General features: G+C 36.4%; 1 long non-coding RNA gene across 2 annotated transcripts; it reads right to left on the bottom strand.

Moving 5' to 3' along the window:
• Positions 1-2,322: 2,322 nt before the first annotated feature.
• Positions 2,323-13,855, bottom strand: LOC122229874. Of its 2 annotated transcripts, none has more exons than XR_006207165.1 (3): positions 13,783-13,855; positions 3,128-3,280; positions 2,323-2,430 (listed from the first exon to the last, which is right to left on the bottom strand). It is a non-coding gene; the product is annotated as an uncharacterized LOC122229874 (long non-coding RNA). The 2 variants fall into 2 exon arrangements; XR_006207164.1 differs by lacking the exon at positions 13,783-13,855 and adding an exon at positions 4,344-4,490.
• Positions 13,856-17,194: the final 3,339 nt, after the last annotated feature.

The following is a 17,194-nucleotide window of genomic DNA, read 5'->3' as shown; positions in this document are numbered from 1 at the left end:
ATGCTTGTTAAGGTGATATTTCCAACTCTGGCGTAGCATGGAATCTCATCTCCTCCTTGGCAAATAATCACAGTGCCCCATCAGCTATATTTTGCTCCTTGCAGTTGTCCCTAAGTTTCATATCCTATACTTCTTATAAGGCCAGTCAAAATATGGCGTTATAATCAAACCCTAACAGACCTGTTGATTATCTCTATTGTGTATCATCTTCAGACAACACCAGACTCTGGTTTAGTGACATATATTCCCTCGATGGGCTCTATTTCAGTTTGGTTTTTCCCTATTTCTATTTTTTTACTAGTTTCTATTATTTTCTATTTCTCTTTCTTCCCCTATTCTATTTAAATCACATAGTTTCACTCTATGACTGAGATTTACTTACATCATCACATTTAATTCTTTTAAGACTCTATAGACAGGTATTTCTATGTCTATATTATAGATGCAGTAAGGTTGCTCAAGGTCATGCAGGTAATAGGAGAAAGGCCAGAATTCAAATTGTAATAAAGGATTCCAAAGGCCATGCTGTATCTGATACTGCTTCTTAAGAGTGCCCCCAATCCCCTTCATTTCTTCTAAAACTCCTTGTAGCATCTCAGCATCTCACAGCAAACTCTCCCGGGAAAGCAGAACACATGACAATATTCACTTCAGTGTCTTTCCAACAATTTTATTCTAATTCATGAAAGCAATATGAGAAGGTAAAGAACATAAAATTTTGACTTAGGAAATTTGGTTTTGAGTATATGGTCTTGACTGCAGTTTTGAGTATACTTCTGGCACTAACTAGTTGAGGCAAATTCCTCTCAAGTGAAATGACATAATACTTACAGTATCTTCGAGTTGTGAAAGGATTAAAATGAGACTGCTTACAAATGTCCATGACAGTCTGATTGACCCAAAGGCATAAAATAGCTGAAAATCAATTGTTTGGATGGAAGGGCCCTGATGAAATGTTTTTCAAGTTTCTGCAAATCAAAATCCTGGGAAATGTCTGGGTCCCTGTCTTTCCTAAACTGTGTTTATACAGTCACTCAATATATTGTTCTTAAGTAGGCTTTTCCCCTAAAATATACTGAAGTCAAGTTTTGTTGTTCACAACCCAGAGAATCTGACTAATGCAATACCCAATTTATAATTCCCCTTGAATCTGATTCCCATGGTATTTCAGTGAGAGAAGATTCAAGGTAGCTACTATTCTGAGGCCAAAATGGCTAAATTGAGAAGATCATAGGCAAATAGTTTGCTTATGAAACTATGTGGTTGTCTCGTCTATATTGGGTGTGGAGGTATCATATTCTGTCCTACTCATGACATGACATCCCTCAGTTGGTCATAAACCTGGCACAAAGCTCACTAGAGGGAACTCCAGAACCAGCAGTAAATTAGACCTGGAGTAGATTCTGAGGGATAGCTCTAAATGATAAGTATTCCCTGAGTTTTCCTAACTCCATGGGTGCCTGCATTCAAGGAACTGAAACAGATAGTAAGTTCTCAGAATGGTTGCTAATTAAGAGCCACTTTGATCCTCAGCAATGCTGTCTTCATTGATAAGGAAAAACAGAGGTACATGTTCTAACAACTAGGTATCAGGTAAAGAGGTAAAGATTCTCTAAGTTATTTACCTTTTCTCTCTAGCACAGTTTGCCTCATGAGGAATTCTTTAAAATACTTAGTATACATATTTTCTTAAGGTAAGCCTCAACTTTTGGATTAAAAAAAAATAAGCAATGGTGTGTGTGTGTGTGTGTGTGCGCGCGCGCGTGTGTGCGCGCGCGCGCATTCACGCATGCGTGCATGTGAGGGTTTTGGTTCCGATTTTTGATTATAGTAAAATTGAAATTCTTCTGAATTTGGTTGGGAGATGACTGGAGAATATCTGATTGCCCAGAAATCAGTGTCACTATTAAACTTCTCCCTGAATGGATTATTTTTTTATTATTTTATGCAGCATAAGCAGTATACTTGAGGCTACACCATATGTGAAGAAATGAATATTCCCTTAATTTACAGAGATATTTGGTCTCCTAAGGCTGCAATGATTTTTGGATAATACATAAAGTTAAGATCCAGATGGCTGGCCAATATTAAAGATCTATTTTAGGCATATAATTTTCAGGTCTTAACCCATGGCCCCTTAGCCAAATCCAAATGCAAGTTAGTTATTATCTGTTTCTCTAAATTCCCTTAAACAATTTCACTTGAATATAGCACTCTTCCCTGTTGATGGGTGGCTGTGCTGTTACTGAGGTTAAACATCTGCCAGGGCCTATCTGAAATGTGACATTATGGATACTAACCATCTTTCACTTACCTCACCAGTTATGTGAGACTTGGGTAATTTGTAATTTGAAAAAAATAAATGAAAGACGTTATGTCACATGTCACTTAATTGAAAGATGGCATGAAAGTTCAGCATTTCATAGTTTTCTAGAAGAAAAGAAAAAAAAAGAAGAGAGATAGAAGAAGGCAGTTAAATGAAGAAGGGGTAAAGTGAATATTCCATTCAGGCCCATTGACTACATGGCTCTCAGTTGTGGCTGCACATTAGAATCATCTTCAATACTTTATAAAAGACCAATACCCTGGTCACAATCTAGACCATTTAAATGAGAACCTCTGTAGGTGGAGCCTGAGCATTGATATTTATTTTTTTAATTTTTTTTAATTTGTATTTATTTATTTTTTATTTTTTTTAACGTTTATTTATTTTTGAGACAGAGAGAGACAAAGCATGAACAGGGGAGGGGGAGAGAGAGAGGTAGACACAGAATCTGAAACAGGCTGCAGGTTCTGAGCGGTCAGCACAGAGCCCAACACGGGGCTCAAACTCACAGACCGTGAGATCATGACCTGAGCCGAAGTCGGACGCTTAACCGACCGAGCCACCCAGGCGCCCCGGATATTTAAAATAGCTTCTTAGGTGATTCTAGTCCATACTCAGAACTGGGTACACTCATAGAATTCCTATCTCAAGTGACTTGATGATGACTATCACAATCTATCTCCTATTTTATGTCCTTAGCCTTAGAGAAGATAATGCTGAACACATGCAAACTTTACAAGTAAACCTAATCTAATAATTCAGAACCATGCAATAATGTTGTTTCCTCTGAAGCATTCTTACCTTCTTTTCATATGTAAAACAATCAGTACTCTTAGGTTGTTTCTGTGCTTCATTTCCCTTCTTTTGTAAGAACTAATATAATTCCCAGCTATTTTAAATCTTGTCATAACAGTTAATCCCACTTTTAGTTCTTTTGGATGACTGCACAGCCACCTGGAAAGAAAACAACATATTAATTGATGAGACAAATCAGAGTTCAAAATACCTCTTGAGTCAGGAGCTTCCGAAGACTTTGAAAGAGATCAAATACATGTGAGTTTGTCCAGTGAAATTAGTATGGGACACAGCCGATCCAGTTCTGCCATGCCCTAGTGCAGCAGTGTCCGTGTAATCCTCTGGACTTCACCCAGCAAGTTCTTCCTCATTTGATCCTTACTCTAACTCTGAAGTAGGACAGATTGAAGATCATTATACCCATTTTATTGATAATAAAACTGAACTTGAAAGGTGGTCAGTGGCTTTTTAAGTGTAATTCTGCACTGCATGCATAACACAATGCTGCTGTAAGTGGGATGCTTGCTTTCTTTATATTTATACTGGCATTTGCTTGTATGTAGAAAAGCTATTGGTTTTTATATGTTAACTTTACACTCAGACTCTTGTCAAACTTCTCTTATTGGTTTAATGCTTTTGCAGTTTGTTCTCTGGTTTTACAGGCCCATAAATATACTATCTCTAAATAATGACAATGTTGCTTCTGGTTTACTATTAGTACATACCTTATTTGTTTATCTTGTCTATTTATAATGATCTCTTAATTACTGAACAGTGTTAAATATTTGTGATACTAAATATTCTTGGTACTAACTTTAATAGGAATACATTGAAATGTTTTACATCTAAACATGATATTGGCGTTCATTTTGAGAGAAAGAAATTTTATGTGTGTGTGTTTATTATATATGAGCTTATAGGATATATGCACATATAAAGTGCAACATTAACAAAAATCCAACTCTTAAAACTCAACAACTAAAATGCAAACTACCCAATTTAAAAAAATGGGCAAAGGACTTGAATAGACTATTCTTCAAAGATATATAAATGGCTAATAAACAAGTAAAAAGATTGTCAACATTGTTAGAAAAATGCATGAGGGAAATGCAAATCAAAACCACAATGAGATACTGCTTCATACTGCTGGGATGACTGTAGTCACTTTAAAATGGAAAATAAGAAGTGTTCTAGAGGATATGGAAAAATTAAAACCTCATACATTGCTGGTGGAAATGTAAGATGGTGCAGCCACTCTGGAAAACATTTTAGTGGTTCCTCAAAAAGTTAAATATAAAATTAGCATATTCCCCAACAATTCTGCTCTTGGGTATACCTCAACCTGAAGATGTTGTTAAGGACTGTATTACCCCCCTCCCTCTACTCCCGCAAATTCATATATGAAAGCCCTAACTCCTGATGTAACTACATTGGAGCTATATTTGGAGATAAGGACTTCAAAGAGGTAATTCAGGTTAGCTGAGGTCATAATGGTATGACTCTATTCCAATATGACAGGTGTTCTTATGAGAATAAAGAGATTCCAAGATTGTATATGCACAGAGGAAAGTCCATATGAGGACACAGTGAGAAGGCAGCTATCTGCAACTCAAGGAGAAAAATCTAAGGAAAACCAATCCTGCTGGAAACTTGATTCTGGTCTTCCAGCTTCCAGAACTGTGAGGAAAAAAAAAATCCTGTTCATGCCACCCAATCTATGGTATTTTTTAAATTTTTTTTTAAACGTTTATTTATTTTTGAGACAGAGAGAGACAGAGCATGAACGGGGGAGGGTCAGAGAGAGAGAAGGAGACACAGAATCGGAAACAGGCTCCAGGCTCCGAGCTGTCGGCACAGAGCCCGACACGGGGCTTGAACTCATGAACCACGAGATCATGACCTGAGCTGAAGTCGGACACTTAACCGACTGAGCCACCCAGGTGCCCCCTATGGTATTTTTTTATGGCAGTCTTAGCAGACTAATATAGATGTGTAAACAAAGACTTGTACATAGTATTTTATAGCAGCAGTACTCACAAGAGCCAAACTGTAGAAACAACACAAATGTCTACCGAGTAATAAGTGGATAAATGAAACGTGGTATCTCCATACAATGGAATATTATTCAGCCATAAAAGGAAAAAGTACTACATACTACATACTACAACATAGACAAAGCTTGAAAACATTACATGAAATGAAAGAAGTCAGACAGAAGGGGTCATGTACTGCATGTTTCCATTTATATTCAAAACCCGCAATAAGGCAAATCCATAGAAACAGGAGACTAATGGTTACAGCAGACGTCAGGAGGGGGATGTGAGAAATGACTGGTTAATGGTTATAGGATTTCTTTTGAGGTGATGAAAACATTTTGGAACCAGATAGAGGAAAGCATTCATTGCCCCTCATTGTTAATATACTAAATGCCACTAAACTTAAAAAATGGATAAGATGGTGAATTATATGTCATGTGAATTTTACCATTATATAGTACCAGGAGGATTTTTCATAAGTGGCAAAGACTGGAAGGTTTTGTTTTGTTTTGTTTTGTTTTGTTTTGTTTTGTTTTGTTTTGTTGTGATAGTGGGGGGTAAGGGGGGGTAGTTCAAGAAAAAAAGAGTGGGCCTTTTTTATTTTTATTTTTATTTTTTTTTATTATATGAAATTTATTGTCAAATTAGTTTCCATACAACACCCAGTGCTCATCCCAAAAGATGAGTGGGCCTTCTTTTCTAGCCTTTTTCTATACTGAACATCGTGCTAGGTTCTCCAGAGGCTTTTGTTTTTGTTTTTGCTTTTTAATTTAAGGAACCACTCAATGAATTTTCACTAAGCATAACTTTGCAACCAACATAGAAATCATGAACAGAAATTTACCAGCATCCAGCAGCCCTTTGGTACCCATTCTAGTTGCTATCCCACCCCTAGGGGTAACCTCTTTTCTAACTTCTATTATCATACATTGGCTCTGCCTACTTTTGTTCTTCATGTAAATGGAATTATACGCTAAATACCTTTTGTCTGAGTTCTTTCTCTTGGCATTATAATTGTGAGATTCATATTACTACATTGTATATTTATTCTTATTACTGTGTACTATTCTATTTTGTGAATTGTGAAAATACCACAGTGCAGTTTTCATTCTTTTGTTTATAAACATTTTGGGTAGTTTTCAGTTAGAGGCTTTATGAATATTTCTGTCCTTCACATTCTAGTATTTTTCTTTAAATTATGAGTGTGTATCAATAAAATATATAGCAAGAAGTAGTCTTATTGAGTGGTAGAATGACTGTACTCAGGTATAGTAGATACTGCAAAAAAGTTTTCCGAATGGATATACAAATTTATATTTCTGCCAACAGCTTATGGGGCTTCTGATTGCTCCGATTTCCCTACTGATCCTTGGTAATTTCTGTTTAATTTCAGTTACTCTGTTTTGTGCGTATTGCTGTGTGTTGGGGTTTTTAATTCCCATTTTTCTGAAGACTAATGAAATTGACCACCTTTGATGTGTTTATTGGCCATTTGGATTGCCTTTTCTGTCAAGTTTTGTTAAATCATTTGGTTAAATCTTCTCTATTGGATTATGTTTTTAATTGATTTTTTGAGTTACCTTTATATAATGATCATGATCTCTGAGTCCTTTGTTATAAATGTATTTACAAATATCTTCTCCTAGTCTATGGGTTGCTATTTAATCTTCTTTTTGATGGCACGATATATATTACAACTTTATTCTGGCTTAGTTTTGCTTTTCACCCAAGTTTTGCAAATATCAGTATAGATTGAAGAAAAAAAATCTCTTACTATGCTTCTTCTGCATTTTTCAGTGTTTTATGTATTTGTGAATAGTTTCCCATTCTTATTTATGGGTTTTTGTGGTTTTTTTTCCTCTTATTGGCTAGGTTAAATAGTACTGTATTAGTCTTCTTCCCCCCCCCCCAAAAAAAAAAAGTACATTAATTTATTACTGGTTTTATAGTTTTTAATTTGCTAATTTTTATTTGGCTTTTATCTTTATTAATATATTCCTTTTGTTTCTGTTAATTGGTATTGTATTGCTCTAATTTCTTTCATTGAATAGTTAATCCATGTATTTTTGCTGTTTCTTTTCAAGAGATATAAGAATTTAATTATATAAATGTTCTTTCAAGCACAGCTTTCTTTATATCCTTTGGGTAGGATACATAAGGTTTTCATCATTATTATTTTAAAAAGTAACCATCTGTTTAAAATAGTGACCAGAATAATTTAGGAAAGAAAAATCTCTAACATGAGTAAGTTGTCTCAGAATATTTTTCTCTTTTAATTCACAAATTCTCTACCAATGTCACATGTCTTCATTCTTTTAGGTTCTGCCTTCCTGATCAGCAAGAGTTGCACATGCTCCCCATCAACTTGGCAATGTATGCCTTTCTGTGGTGGTTTAGCTTTTACCCACCTATTTTTACCTATCTCTTATCCATCTCTTCTCTGCCCACATTCCACCCTGAAGCCCATCCTACCTGCCCCTAAAGAGATGGCATACACCGACCTCCTCTGTGCTGTCTGTTCTCTTTCTATTCTCCTCGTCCCCAAGGAAAGAGTCCTTGGGGTGCTACTGTGGCTCCCATGCAAGGGATCCCACTGAGACATTGCTTTTGATCTATGCATTAATGAAATATTCTTTACAAGTTTTGAGCCAAAATTGTTATCTGCTAGTTACACAGGAGGTGGGATATTTTTCTCCACTTTTTGTTTGTCTTCTAGCTTTCAGTGGGCTCCATGGGGAGCAGATAATTGTCCCTATCTTGCCATCTTCACCCAGACTTCTTCAAGTATCAATTTTACAGAACACTTTTACATATGTGTTCTAATCCCAACTATTCTCTAAGGTAACACTGTCTTTCATTTATAGGTGCAAAGATATTAGGATTTATTCTCTTAGTAACTTTCAAGTATTTAATACAGTATTAGCAATTATGAATACAATGTTGTACATTAGATCCCCAGAACTTACTCATCTTCTGAGCTTTAAGTTTTATTTATTTATTTATTTTTGAGAGAGAGAGAGAGAGAAAGAGAGAGAAAGAAAGAGAAAGAGAAAGAGTGTGAGAAGGAAAGGGGAAGACAGAGAGAGGGAGAGAGAGAATCCCAAGCAGGCTCTGTACTGTCAGCACAGAGCCTGATGTGGGGCTCGAACACCTGATACTATGAGACCATGACCTGAGTCAAAACCAAGAGTCAGACACTTAACCAACTGAGCCACCCAGGCACCCCTGTAACTTAGTCATCTTCTAATTGGAAGTTTGTATTCTTTGACCAGTATCTCTCCTTCCCCCAGCCCCTAGCACCTCGTAACCACCATTCTAGTCTCTGTTTCTATGAGCTCAGCATTTTTTAGATTCCACATGTAGTTGGTATCATATAATATTTATCTGTCTATCTGACTTACTGCATTTATGCCTTCAAGTTCCATCCATGTTGTTGCAAATGGCAGGATGTTTTTCTTTCTCATGTCTGAATATCTGTCTCCCTATCTATCTATCTATCTATCTACCTTCCTATCTATCATCTACCTATCTCATATCTTTTTTATCCATTCATCCAGTGATGAACACTTAGGTTGCTCCCATGACTTGGCTGTTGTGATAAATGCTCAGTGAACATGGGAATTTAGGTGTTTCTACAAGGTCCTGTTTTCATGTCATTTAGATAAATATCCAGAAGTAGGATTGCTGGATCATATGGCAATTCCATTTTTAATGTTTTTGAGGAACTTCCATACTGTTCTCTATAGTGGCTGCACCAATTTATATTCCCGCCAACAGTTCACAAGGGTCCCTTCTTCTCCACATGCTCACAAACATTAGTTATATCTTGTCTTTTTGATGATGATCAATCTAGCAGATATGAGGTGATATCTCATTGTGGTTTTGATTTGCATTCCACTAATAATTAGTAATGTTGAGCACCTTTCATGTACCTGTTGGCCATTTGTATGTCTTCTTCGGATAAACTTAATCATATTCACTAGTACATAAGTATTCAGATGCTGAGAGGGGAAGAGTGTTTCAAGTAAAAAGAGAGAGGATATATAGTGTTTTTGAGGATATGGGGTACATTTATTACTACTGGAGTGTGTGGTTAGTGAAAGAGAAACTAGAAATGGTGCTACAGAAGTGAGTAGTGTGTGTGTGTGTTGTGGAAGGTGGGAGGATATTGACTACATTTGAAATAAAGTGAAAAGCTATTAAAGAGTAATAAGAAGGATGCCATGTAAAATTGTGTGTTTTTGAAATGCTGCTCTGACTGCAAGTAGAAAATGTATTTGAGGAGAGTAACATCAGTGATAAAGAGACCAATTAGGAGAATATTTTAGTGCTCTGAGAGAAATAAAATGTTGCCTTGAATGACAGTGGTGACAGTGACAATGGAGAGAAATAGAAAGATTTGAGAGATTTATGAGCTAGATTCCATAAGATTCAGTTATTGATTGGATTGAGGAGCAGACAGAATGAAAGGAGTCAAGAATGACAGCTTAATATCAGACTTGAGCAACTATGGAGATATGATAGTTAGAAGCAAATTTGTTAAGGGCGAGAATTTTAGCTTTGACATGCTGATTTTCAGAAGTGCCTGTGTATAAGCACATAATTACATAGTTGGATATTCATGTGTAGAACTCAGGAGACATCTGGTATGTGCATGTGTGTATGTGTGTGTGTTAGTCATCTGTATATATTTGGCAATTGATGCCATGGGACTAGAAAGAACTGTCCTGTGAAGTTTCTAAGAGTGAGAAAACCGGAAGAATCAGAACCACACTTTGAGAAGTACCAATATTTATATAGTAAGTACAGGAAACAGAGCATGCACAGGAGATTGACAAAGAGCATCCACAAAGGGTGATGTCATGGAAACCAGGAAGTATGAGTGGTTCAATCTAAGGCATAGAGCCAGATAGGAATGCAGGGTGGCATTAGATTTGATAGAGAGACCTAAGGATGTTGAAAAGTCTTCCTTTCCTATTCTTTTAATTTTTCCCATTAAGACAAATGACATCTATAGTGTCTTCTTTGATTTACCTTTGTTTTTATACTGTTTCATGTTTTCCTTGGTCATTTGATTTTATTCCCAGTTCTACCAAAGGGTATTGGCTCCATCCAACAAAGCACACCCAATGGTTTTTGTGGTCATAAGATTGTCTTGGAAGGGGGTATCAAGGGTTTATTGCACATCTTTAGTAGATATTTCTGTAAGATCTAACCCTCAGAGTAGTGCATCTATGACCAAAGACATCTGTCTCTTGATGATATTGGTCAACTCATATAGCATTACTTTCATAAGTTATTATGAAAATAAAATGTCTGGATTTCTACTCTTAGCAAAGACCCCAGCTCCTCAAGGAGTGAAGAGGTAGGACAAAAGGAAATAAGAAATTCTATGTTGTCATTCTAAACATACGTGGAGAGATTGTAGAGGAAATGGACATTGTGGTTAGATGTGCAAAAAGCACAGTAGAAAAACTACTGGTTATTCATAGGGTAAGAGAGCTCACAGATGTTATCACACTCCCATCTAATCCCATCAAATTTTCAGGCACCTGCCTGAAATTGCACTTTACTTAATTATTTGTTTGATAATTTATTTATTTGTTTGGAATTGACTTTTAAGTAAACATTGTGTGTTATATATTAAAGAAAATATATTTTTGTTGTTATTTGTAGTAGTAATAGGAAGAAGAGGAGAATGAGGAGTTGTCACATTGGAATTTTTGTTCCCAAAAGATAGATTGAAGTCGGATCTATATATTTTTTAACTTCTAGTTTAATTCTATAGGCACTCAAGCTTAACATTTTTTTCTCAAAAAATGATGATTTTTAACTAAAGAAGGAGGATTGTTGATATTGTTCTCTCTTCTAATCTATGTCCCACCCCAGCTAATCTTTTTTGTTTCCTCTAGCCTTATGTTCCTTAGCCATTCTGATTGTATATATAAAGGAGGAGGTGGGGTCCATGATATTGCTACTTTTTCCTTTCTGGGTCTTGATTATTTCTCATTTTATTTTTTCACTTCATTACCATGTTTTTACTCTTCCTACTCCATCTCACAAAAGAGAGAAAGAGAACTTTTTGTTTTAAAAAAAGAGAAAAACCTTTGAAAGGATACTATCTCTGTCACCTCACTCTCACTTTTTAAATTATAAACTAAAATAAAATTTGGCGTATTGATAAAAGCTTCCAATGCTGCTGCCTGCTGCTTCCTGGTGATTAGGTGTGAGAAGGTTGCCTTTCTCAGTTCAGATAAAAAATATGCAAATGATGATATTTAAACCAAAATGACAGTGTAGTAGAAGAGGGAGGGGCACATGTTTTCACCTTTTTTCCTCACTCTTTCTCTTTTGTAGGGCTGTCTAGGGAACAGCGTATGTATAAGTTCTTGGATGCGGAGTTGACAATTAAGGAAAAGTTCATACACAACTGCACACTAGTTCTCCACCTGGGAAGGAAAACATTCCTGACATTGGCTCATCTATTCTAATGTGTTCCTTTTGTATTCAGATGATGCCTTGGGCCTGTGACTTTTCTGCATGAACAGGAATCTAACAGGTGTTTAGCACTGTTATAGGCCACCCTTTATGCTGAGTGCTTAATATAACTTTTTATTCAATTCATAAAATAATCCTGTAACATAGGCATCCTTATCCTCATTTTTATATGTGAAGGAACTAAAACAGTGCTATCACGTATCCAACGTTAACATATCAAAATCACTCACTAGAAAGTGAGAGATGAAGGGTTGGATCTCTTTGACTTTTAAGTTATACACTATTTTCATTACACAGGAAAACAGACAGATACACACAGGGTGGAAACTAAAGAATGGTCAATGTCTTTGTGTATGAGCTAGCTGTGTCTGAGCACAGCTGAAGACTAAAAAATTATGTCATATCTATTTTAATGATTCCCCATCATCAACATGGATGCTATCCAGAGAAAATGTACAAATTTCATATAGAAACTGGAGGGGATGTAGGAATAACTTCTAACTGGCATGCATAGAGACTCTGTGGCCATGCCATAGAATCCGAATCTGAGCTTTGAATTTCCATCATATACTCTGATATATTTGTAGTCACAGTCAATTTAATGTGTCACCTGATAAAACCGATGCAGTCATAAGTTTTAAAATGTATACAGGCCATGGATGGGGTTTTCTCGTATAAACAAGAATCTAGGAACTGTGACTTCACAAATGTTTTGTATGTTTTGAAACTTAATGGGTAAAGGAATAGGGTGTGAATGTAGTTTACTACAGACTTTGGCTGGATGTGATGTGTGAATTTTCTTGCATGTATCTAGAAGTGTGTTTCTCTGCACAAATAGGCTGCAGGAAGAACTGGAAAACTCGAATGGGTAATTTTCCAAACAATAGCTGATTTTGTTAGGTGAAAGGCACTCAGACTGCTCAAATTCTAAATTTCCATTCTTAGGATGCATTTAGTCTTAAGTAACACTAAGATTCTAAGGATAATTCAGCTCTTGAGATACAAGCAATTTCCCTGTGAAACTCTGAGGTCACATGCAATCCTTACTGGATCCAGAACCAGGCAGGGAAACTCATTTTGTCCCTGGAAAAGCTAATACTAACTGACCTAGGATTACATTTTCTCATATTCCTGAGAACACTTAAACATTACATATTTAATTAAAACTTTAGAGGAAGGGGGAGAAAGATAGAATGTGGTATAGCCAAAGGATCGGGTGTGTTTGCTCCTTTGGGAAAATAACTGAATGGCTACAGCACTGACACTTATGATGATGGTTAAAGGGCCACATGTCCTGTTCCTATCTCTGGGCCTTATTATTCAGCAGCTTCTAACAAAACTGTCTTTCTGTGATTTCTTTTCTCATAAAAGTTCAGTCCTTCAAATAGAGGAAGGTGGCAGTCTATCTCTGTAGTTTAAAAGAAAATATTTGAGTAGAATTGGACATCTGTGTCTTTCATTTTGGTTTGTGGAAGAGACAAAACAAGGAGGAGACAGGAGGTATGGATAGCTGGCACTTTGCCTGTTGTGAAGACCATGGAAACCCCAGCAGCTTCCTCTAGAGACAATGCATCTCTTTATTCTTTTATCAAAGAGAATTCATCATGTTGAAAGTCTAAACTCCTTTATGAAAGAGAGAGACCTGATGGTGTTTTTTTTTTTCTCTCATCACTCACTACCTTTTGATGTATGAGCCTTTTGAGAAGTAGGTAGCATGAAACCAGAAATCTAATACCATGACCAGCCCTGTCCCACTTCTTTCCTTCTTCCACCCACATGCTATGGGCAGAATTAAAATGAAATCTTGTGAATTTGGAGTATGATTCAGCAGGTTACATATGAGAGAGAAAATGGAAGTGGTCATCAGCTATCAAGTATAGTTTCATGTTACTGGCTTTAGATTGTCTGTGAGATACAAATGAGATGCTTCAGTATACAAACTGACCTAGAATCTACTAAACGTATTTCTAATACTTGTATTATTATGATTCATCATTTTGAGGATTCTAAGAGCAACAAGGTTACAAGGTGCCATCGTGCTCTTTGTCCTTACCATTCACTTCAGGTCATAAAAACCACCAGATTCATCAGTAGTCATGTCTCTAACTCAAATTTGTGAGGACTTACCAGTCTTATGTCAATCACACCTCCCTTCAAGCATATGTGCTAAAAGTTAAATGAGAGACTGGTTCCCTGCTCCTTTTAGCATTAGTTAGTTCTGATCTTGCAGAAGCAAATACTGTTTATTGTGACATCAGTTGGTGTACTGCAATTCAATTCCATCACTAAAGAGTCAGTTAGTGTAAAATTCCACTGGTTTAAGGATATGGTTCCCATGAGGACTACACTTACTTCAGATAGCAGCTGTGTATTGGGAGTCTCCTGGCCACTGTCACTGCCGATTGAAGGGCTTCAAATTCAGGGACTCTTATGACCCCCTTAGGTCAATAATTTGCTATAATACCACAAAGAACTCAGGAAAGTGTTGTACTTACGATTAAAATTTTATCGTAAAGGATAAAAATTTAGGCCAGCCAAATGAAGAGATACATAAGGTACACTTTGGGAGGCCTCAAAATTCAGAGCTTCCATGCCTTCCCCTCATGAAATTAGGGTGGGTCACCCTCCTGGTGCATCAGTGCATCCATTAACCAGGAAGTTCTACTGAGCCTGTGTCCAGAGGGTATCTTGGGGTTCAATTGATTAAATCATTGGTGGCATGTTGAACTCAATGTCTAGCTTCATTCCTCTCTCCAGAGTTCAGCCTGACTCAAAGTCCCAACTCTCTGATCAAGGGGTTGGTCTTGCTGATGACCATGCCCCAGGCCGTAGCTATCTGGAGGCCTATGTAAGTCTCATTAGTGTAGTCTCATTTATGAGCCAAGGGCTTTATGAATAATAAACACTCGACAACTCAGGAAACACCAAGGGTTTCAGAAGCTCTGTGCTGGGATCCTGGAACAAAGACCAAACAAATTTTTTATTATACAACAATGTTAGGTCTAGATAGATCTTAAATATTATACAATTATAAGAGTGTTTGTTGACTGTTAATTACAATAGTTGTTTAGCAGAAACAAAATGTGCCCCAGAACTGAGGTCTGTGGCTTCCAGTGATGCCCTCTGCTCCCCATGTCTCTCATTTCATTAGCTTATAGCAAAATGCCCTCCTAGAACTATCTGTAACACATGCATATTAAACTAGGTGATTTGAAATTAAGCACCAAGTAATTCAACATGCAGTAGGGTTTTCTCTCTTCCTCTTTCTCTTCCTATGCTACAGCCAAGAGCTTTTTACCTCATCAAAATGGAGAGATAGTAAATGTTTTGAGGGGAACAAGGCTATTGAATGCATATGATGCATGTTTTCTGGAAAAGGTAGCCCAAGTTTCTAGAAAGTATAGCCAAGTTTTCTGAGTAGTTTTTGAAAGACCCTTGAGAGTTTATTCCATTTTCCATTTTGTGATGTTTTTATTCAAACCAGTAATTCCTATATAAAATCCTACATAATGGTTTGGTTTTCACGAGGACCTAGAGAAAATGGCTTGTCCTTCATAATACATTAGTTAGAGCCATTTTATCTCACCTATCATTCTTCAAGGGAGAAAGACCAGCACTTTCCATTTTCTGAGAATCCATCAATCTAGTCCAAATGTCCGGGTGGAGATGGTACTTAACTTGTTCTTTCTGAACTTATTTCTCTTGTCCTAAATGAAAAAACAAATTTTTGTTCTCTCTCTGCTGATCCAGCTGCAGGAGACTTTCAAGAGCCAGACCTGATATTTGCTTTCACAAACACATGTGGCTGTATTTACACATTAGCAGGATTATGAGGTTCCTAGTGACCATTTGTGCTTGAAGAAAACTGTGGTTATGTTCAAGGCCTATTTCTATTTTGGCCTGATGTCACTTGTTTCTACTTGCCTGCCCTCACTGAGATGCTAAGCTTTCTTCTTATTTCTCTTCATCACCCATTCATCTTTCCTTTTTCTTCTAATTTCCATCATCCCAAATATTTAAAGTATAGTGAGAGATTTTAGCTTTCAGTATTATTAAAACGTCAAGATCTTCACTCTTATCCATTCTATGTAATACTGCTACTTTTCTTTTATTGAAATATAACTGATATACAATGTCACATTAGTTTCATGTATACAGCATAGTGATTTGACCTTTTTATACATTGCAAAGTGGATGCTTCAATAACTCTAGTTACAATCCATCACCATACAAAAGTAATAAAATATTATGGACTATACTCCCCATACTGTATGTTACATCTAATGACTTACTGTTTTACAACTTGAAGTTTGTACTTCTTGATTCCCTTCACCAATTTTGCCCCCACCCTATTTCCCCCTCTGGCGACTACCAATTTTTTTTTTTTTTTAATGTACCTATGACTCTGGGTTTTGTTTTGTTTCCTTGTTTATTTAGTTTTTTTAGATTCCACCGTTAATTGAAATCATGCAGTATTTGTTTTTCTCTGTCTGACTGGATTCATTTCATTTAACATAATATCCTCAAGGTCCATCCATGTTGCAAATGGCAAGATTTTTTTTTTTTTTTTATGGCTGAGTGGTACCATTGTGTATGTGTGTATGTGTGTGTGTATACCACAACTTCTTTGTGAATTCAGCAATCAGTGGACATCTAGATTATTTCCATATCTTGGTTATTGTGAATCATGCTGCAATAACCAACATGAGTGCTGCATATATCTTTCCAAACTAGTGTTTTTGTTTTCTTTGGATAGATACCCAGGGTGCAACTGCTGTATCATATGGTGGTTTTATTTTTAATTTTTTAGGAAACTCCATACTTTTTTTCCATACTGGCTGTATCAATTGCAGTGCCACCAACACAATGCACAAGGGTTTCTTTTTCTCTACATCTTCACCAACACTGGTTATTTCTTGTCTTTCTGATGACAGCCAATCTGACAGGTGAAAAGTGGTATCTCATTGTGGTTTTGATTTGCATTTCCCTGATTGGTAATGTCGACCATCTTTTCACGTGCCTTTTGGCTCTCTGTATGTGTTATTTAGACAGAATGTCTATTCCAATTCTCTGCCTATTTTTGATCAATTATTTTGTTGTTGTTATTGTTATTGAGTTGATTTTTTGATATTACCCCTTATCACATATTACTTGTAAATATCTTCTCCCATTCAGTAGGTTGCTTTTTAATTTTGTTGATGGTTTCTTTCACTGTGCAAAAGCTTTTTAGTTTAATGTAGTTTCACTTATTTTTGCTTTTTTTGTCCTTGCCTTTAGAGGCAGAACCAAAAACAAAGAAGCAAGCAAACAAACAAAACATTGATAAGATTGGTGTCAAGGAGCTTACTGTCTGTGTTCTTTCAGGAGTTTTATAATTTAAGGTCTTACATTCAAGTCTTCAACCCATTTTGAGTTAATTTTTTGTACGTGATGTAAGATAGTGGCCTAGTTTCATTCTTTTGCATTTAGCTGTCCAGCTTTCCCAACACCCTGATTGAAGGTATATCCTTCCCCCTTTGCATATTCTTGCCTCCTTTGT

The sequence above is a fragment of the Panthera leo genome, chromosome C2 (assembly GCF_018350215.1).
Source record: "Panthera leo isolate Ple1 chromosome C2, P.leo_Ple1_pat1.1, whole genome shotgun sequence".
Classification (NCBI taxonomy): Eukaryota; Metazoa; Chordata; class Mammalia; order Carnivora; family Felidae; genus Panthera; species Panthera leo.
The sequence above is the reverse complement of the archived record's forward strand: the minus strand, read 5'-3'. Positions and strand labels throughout refer to the sequence as shown.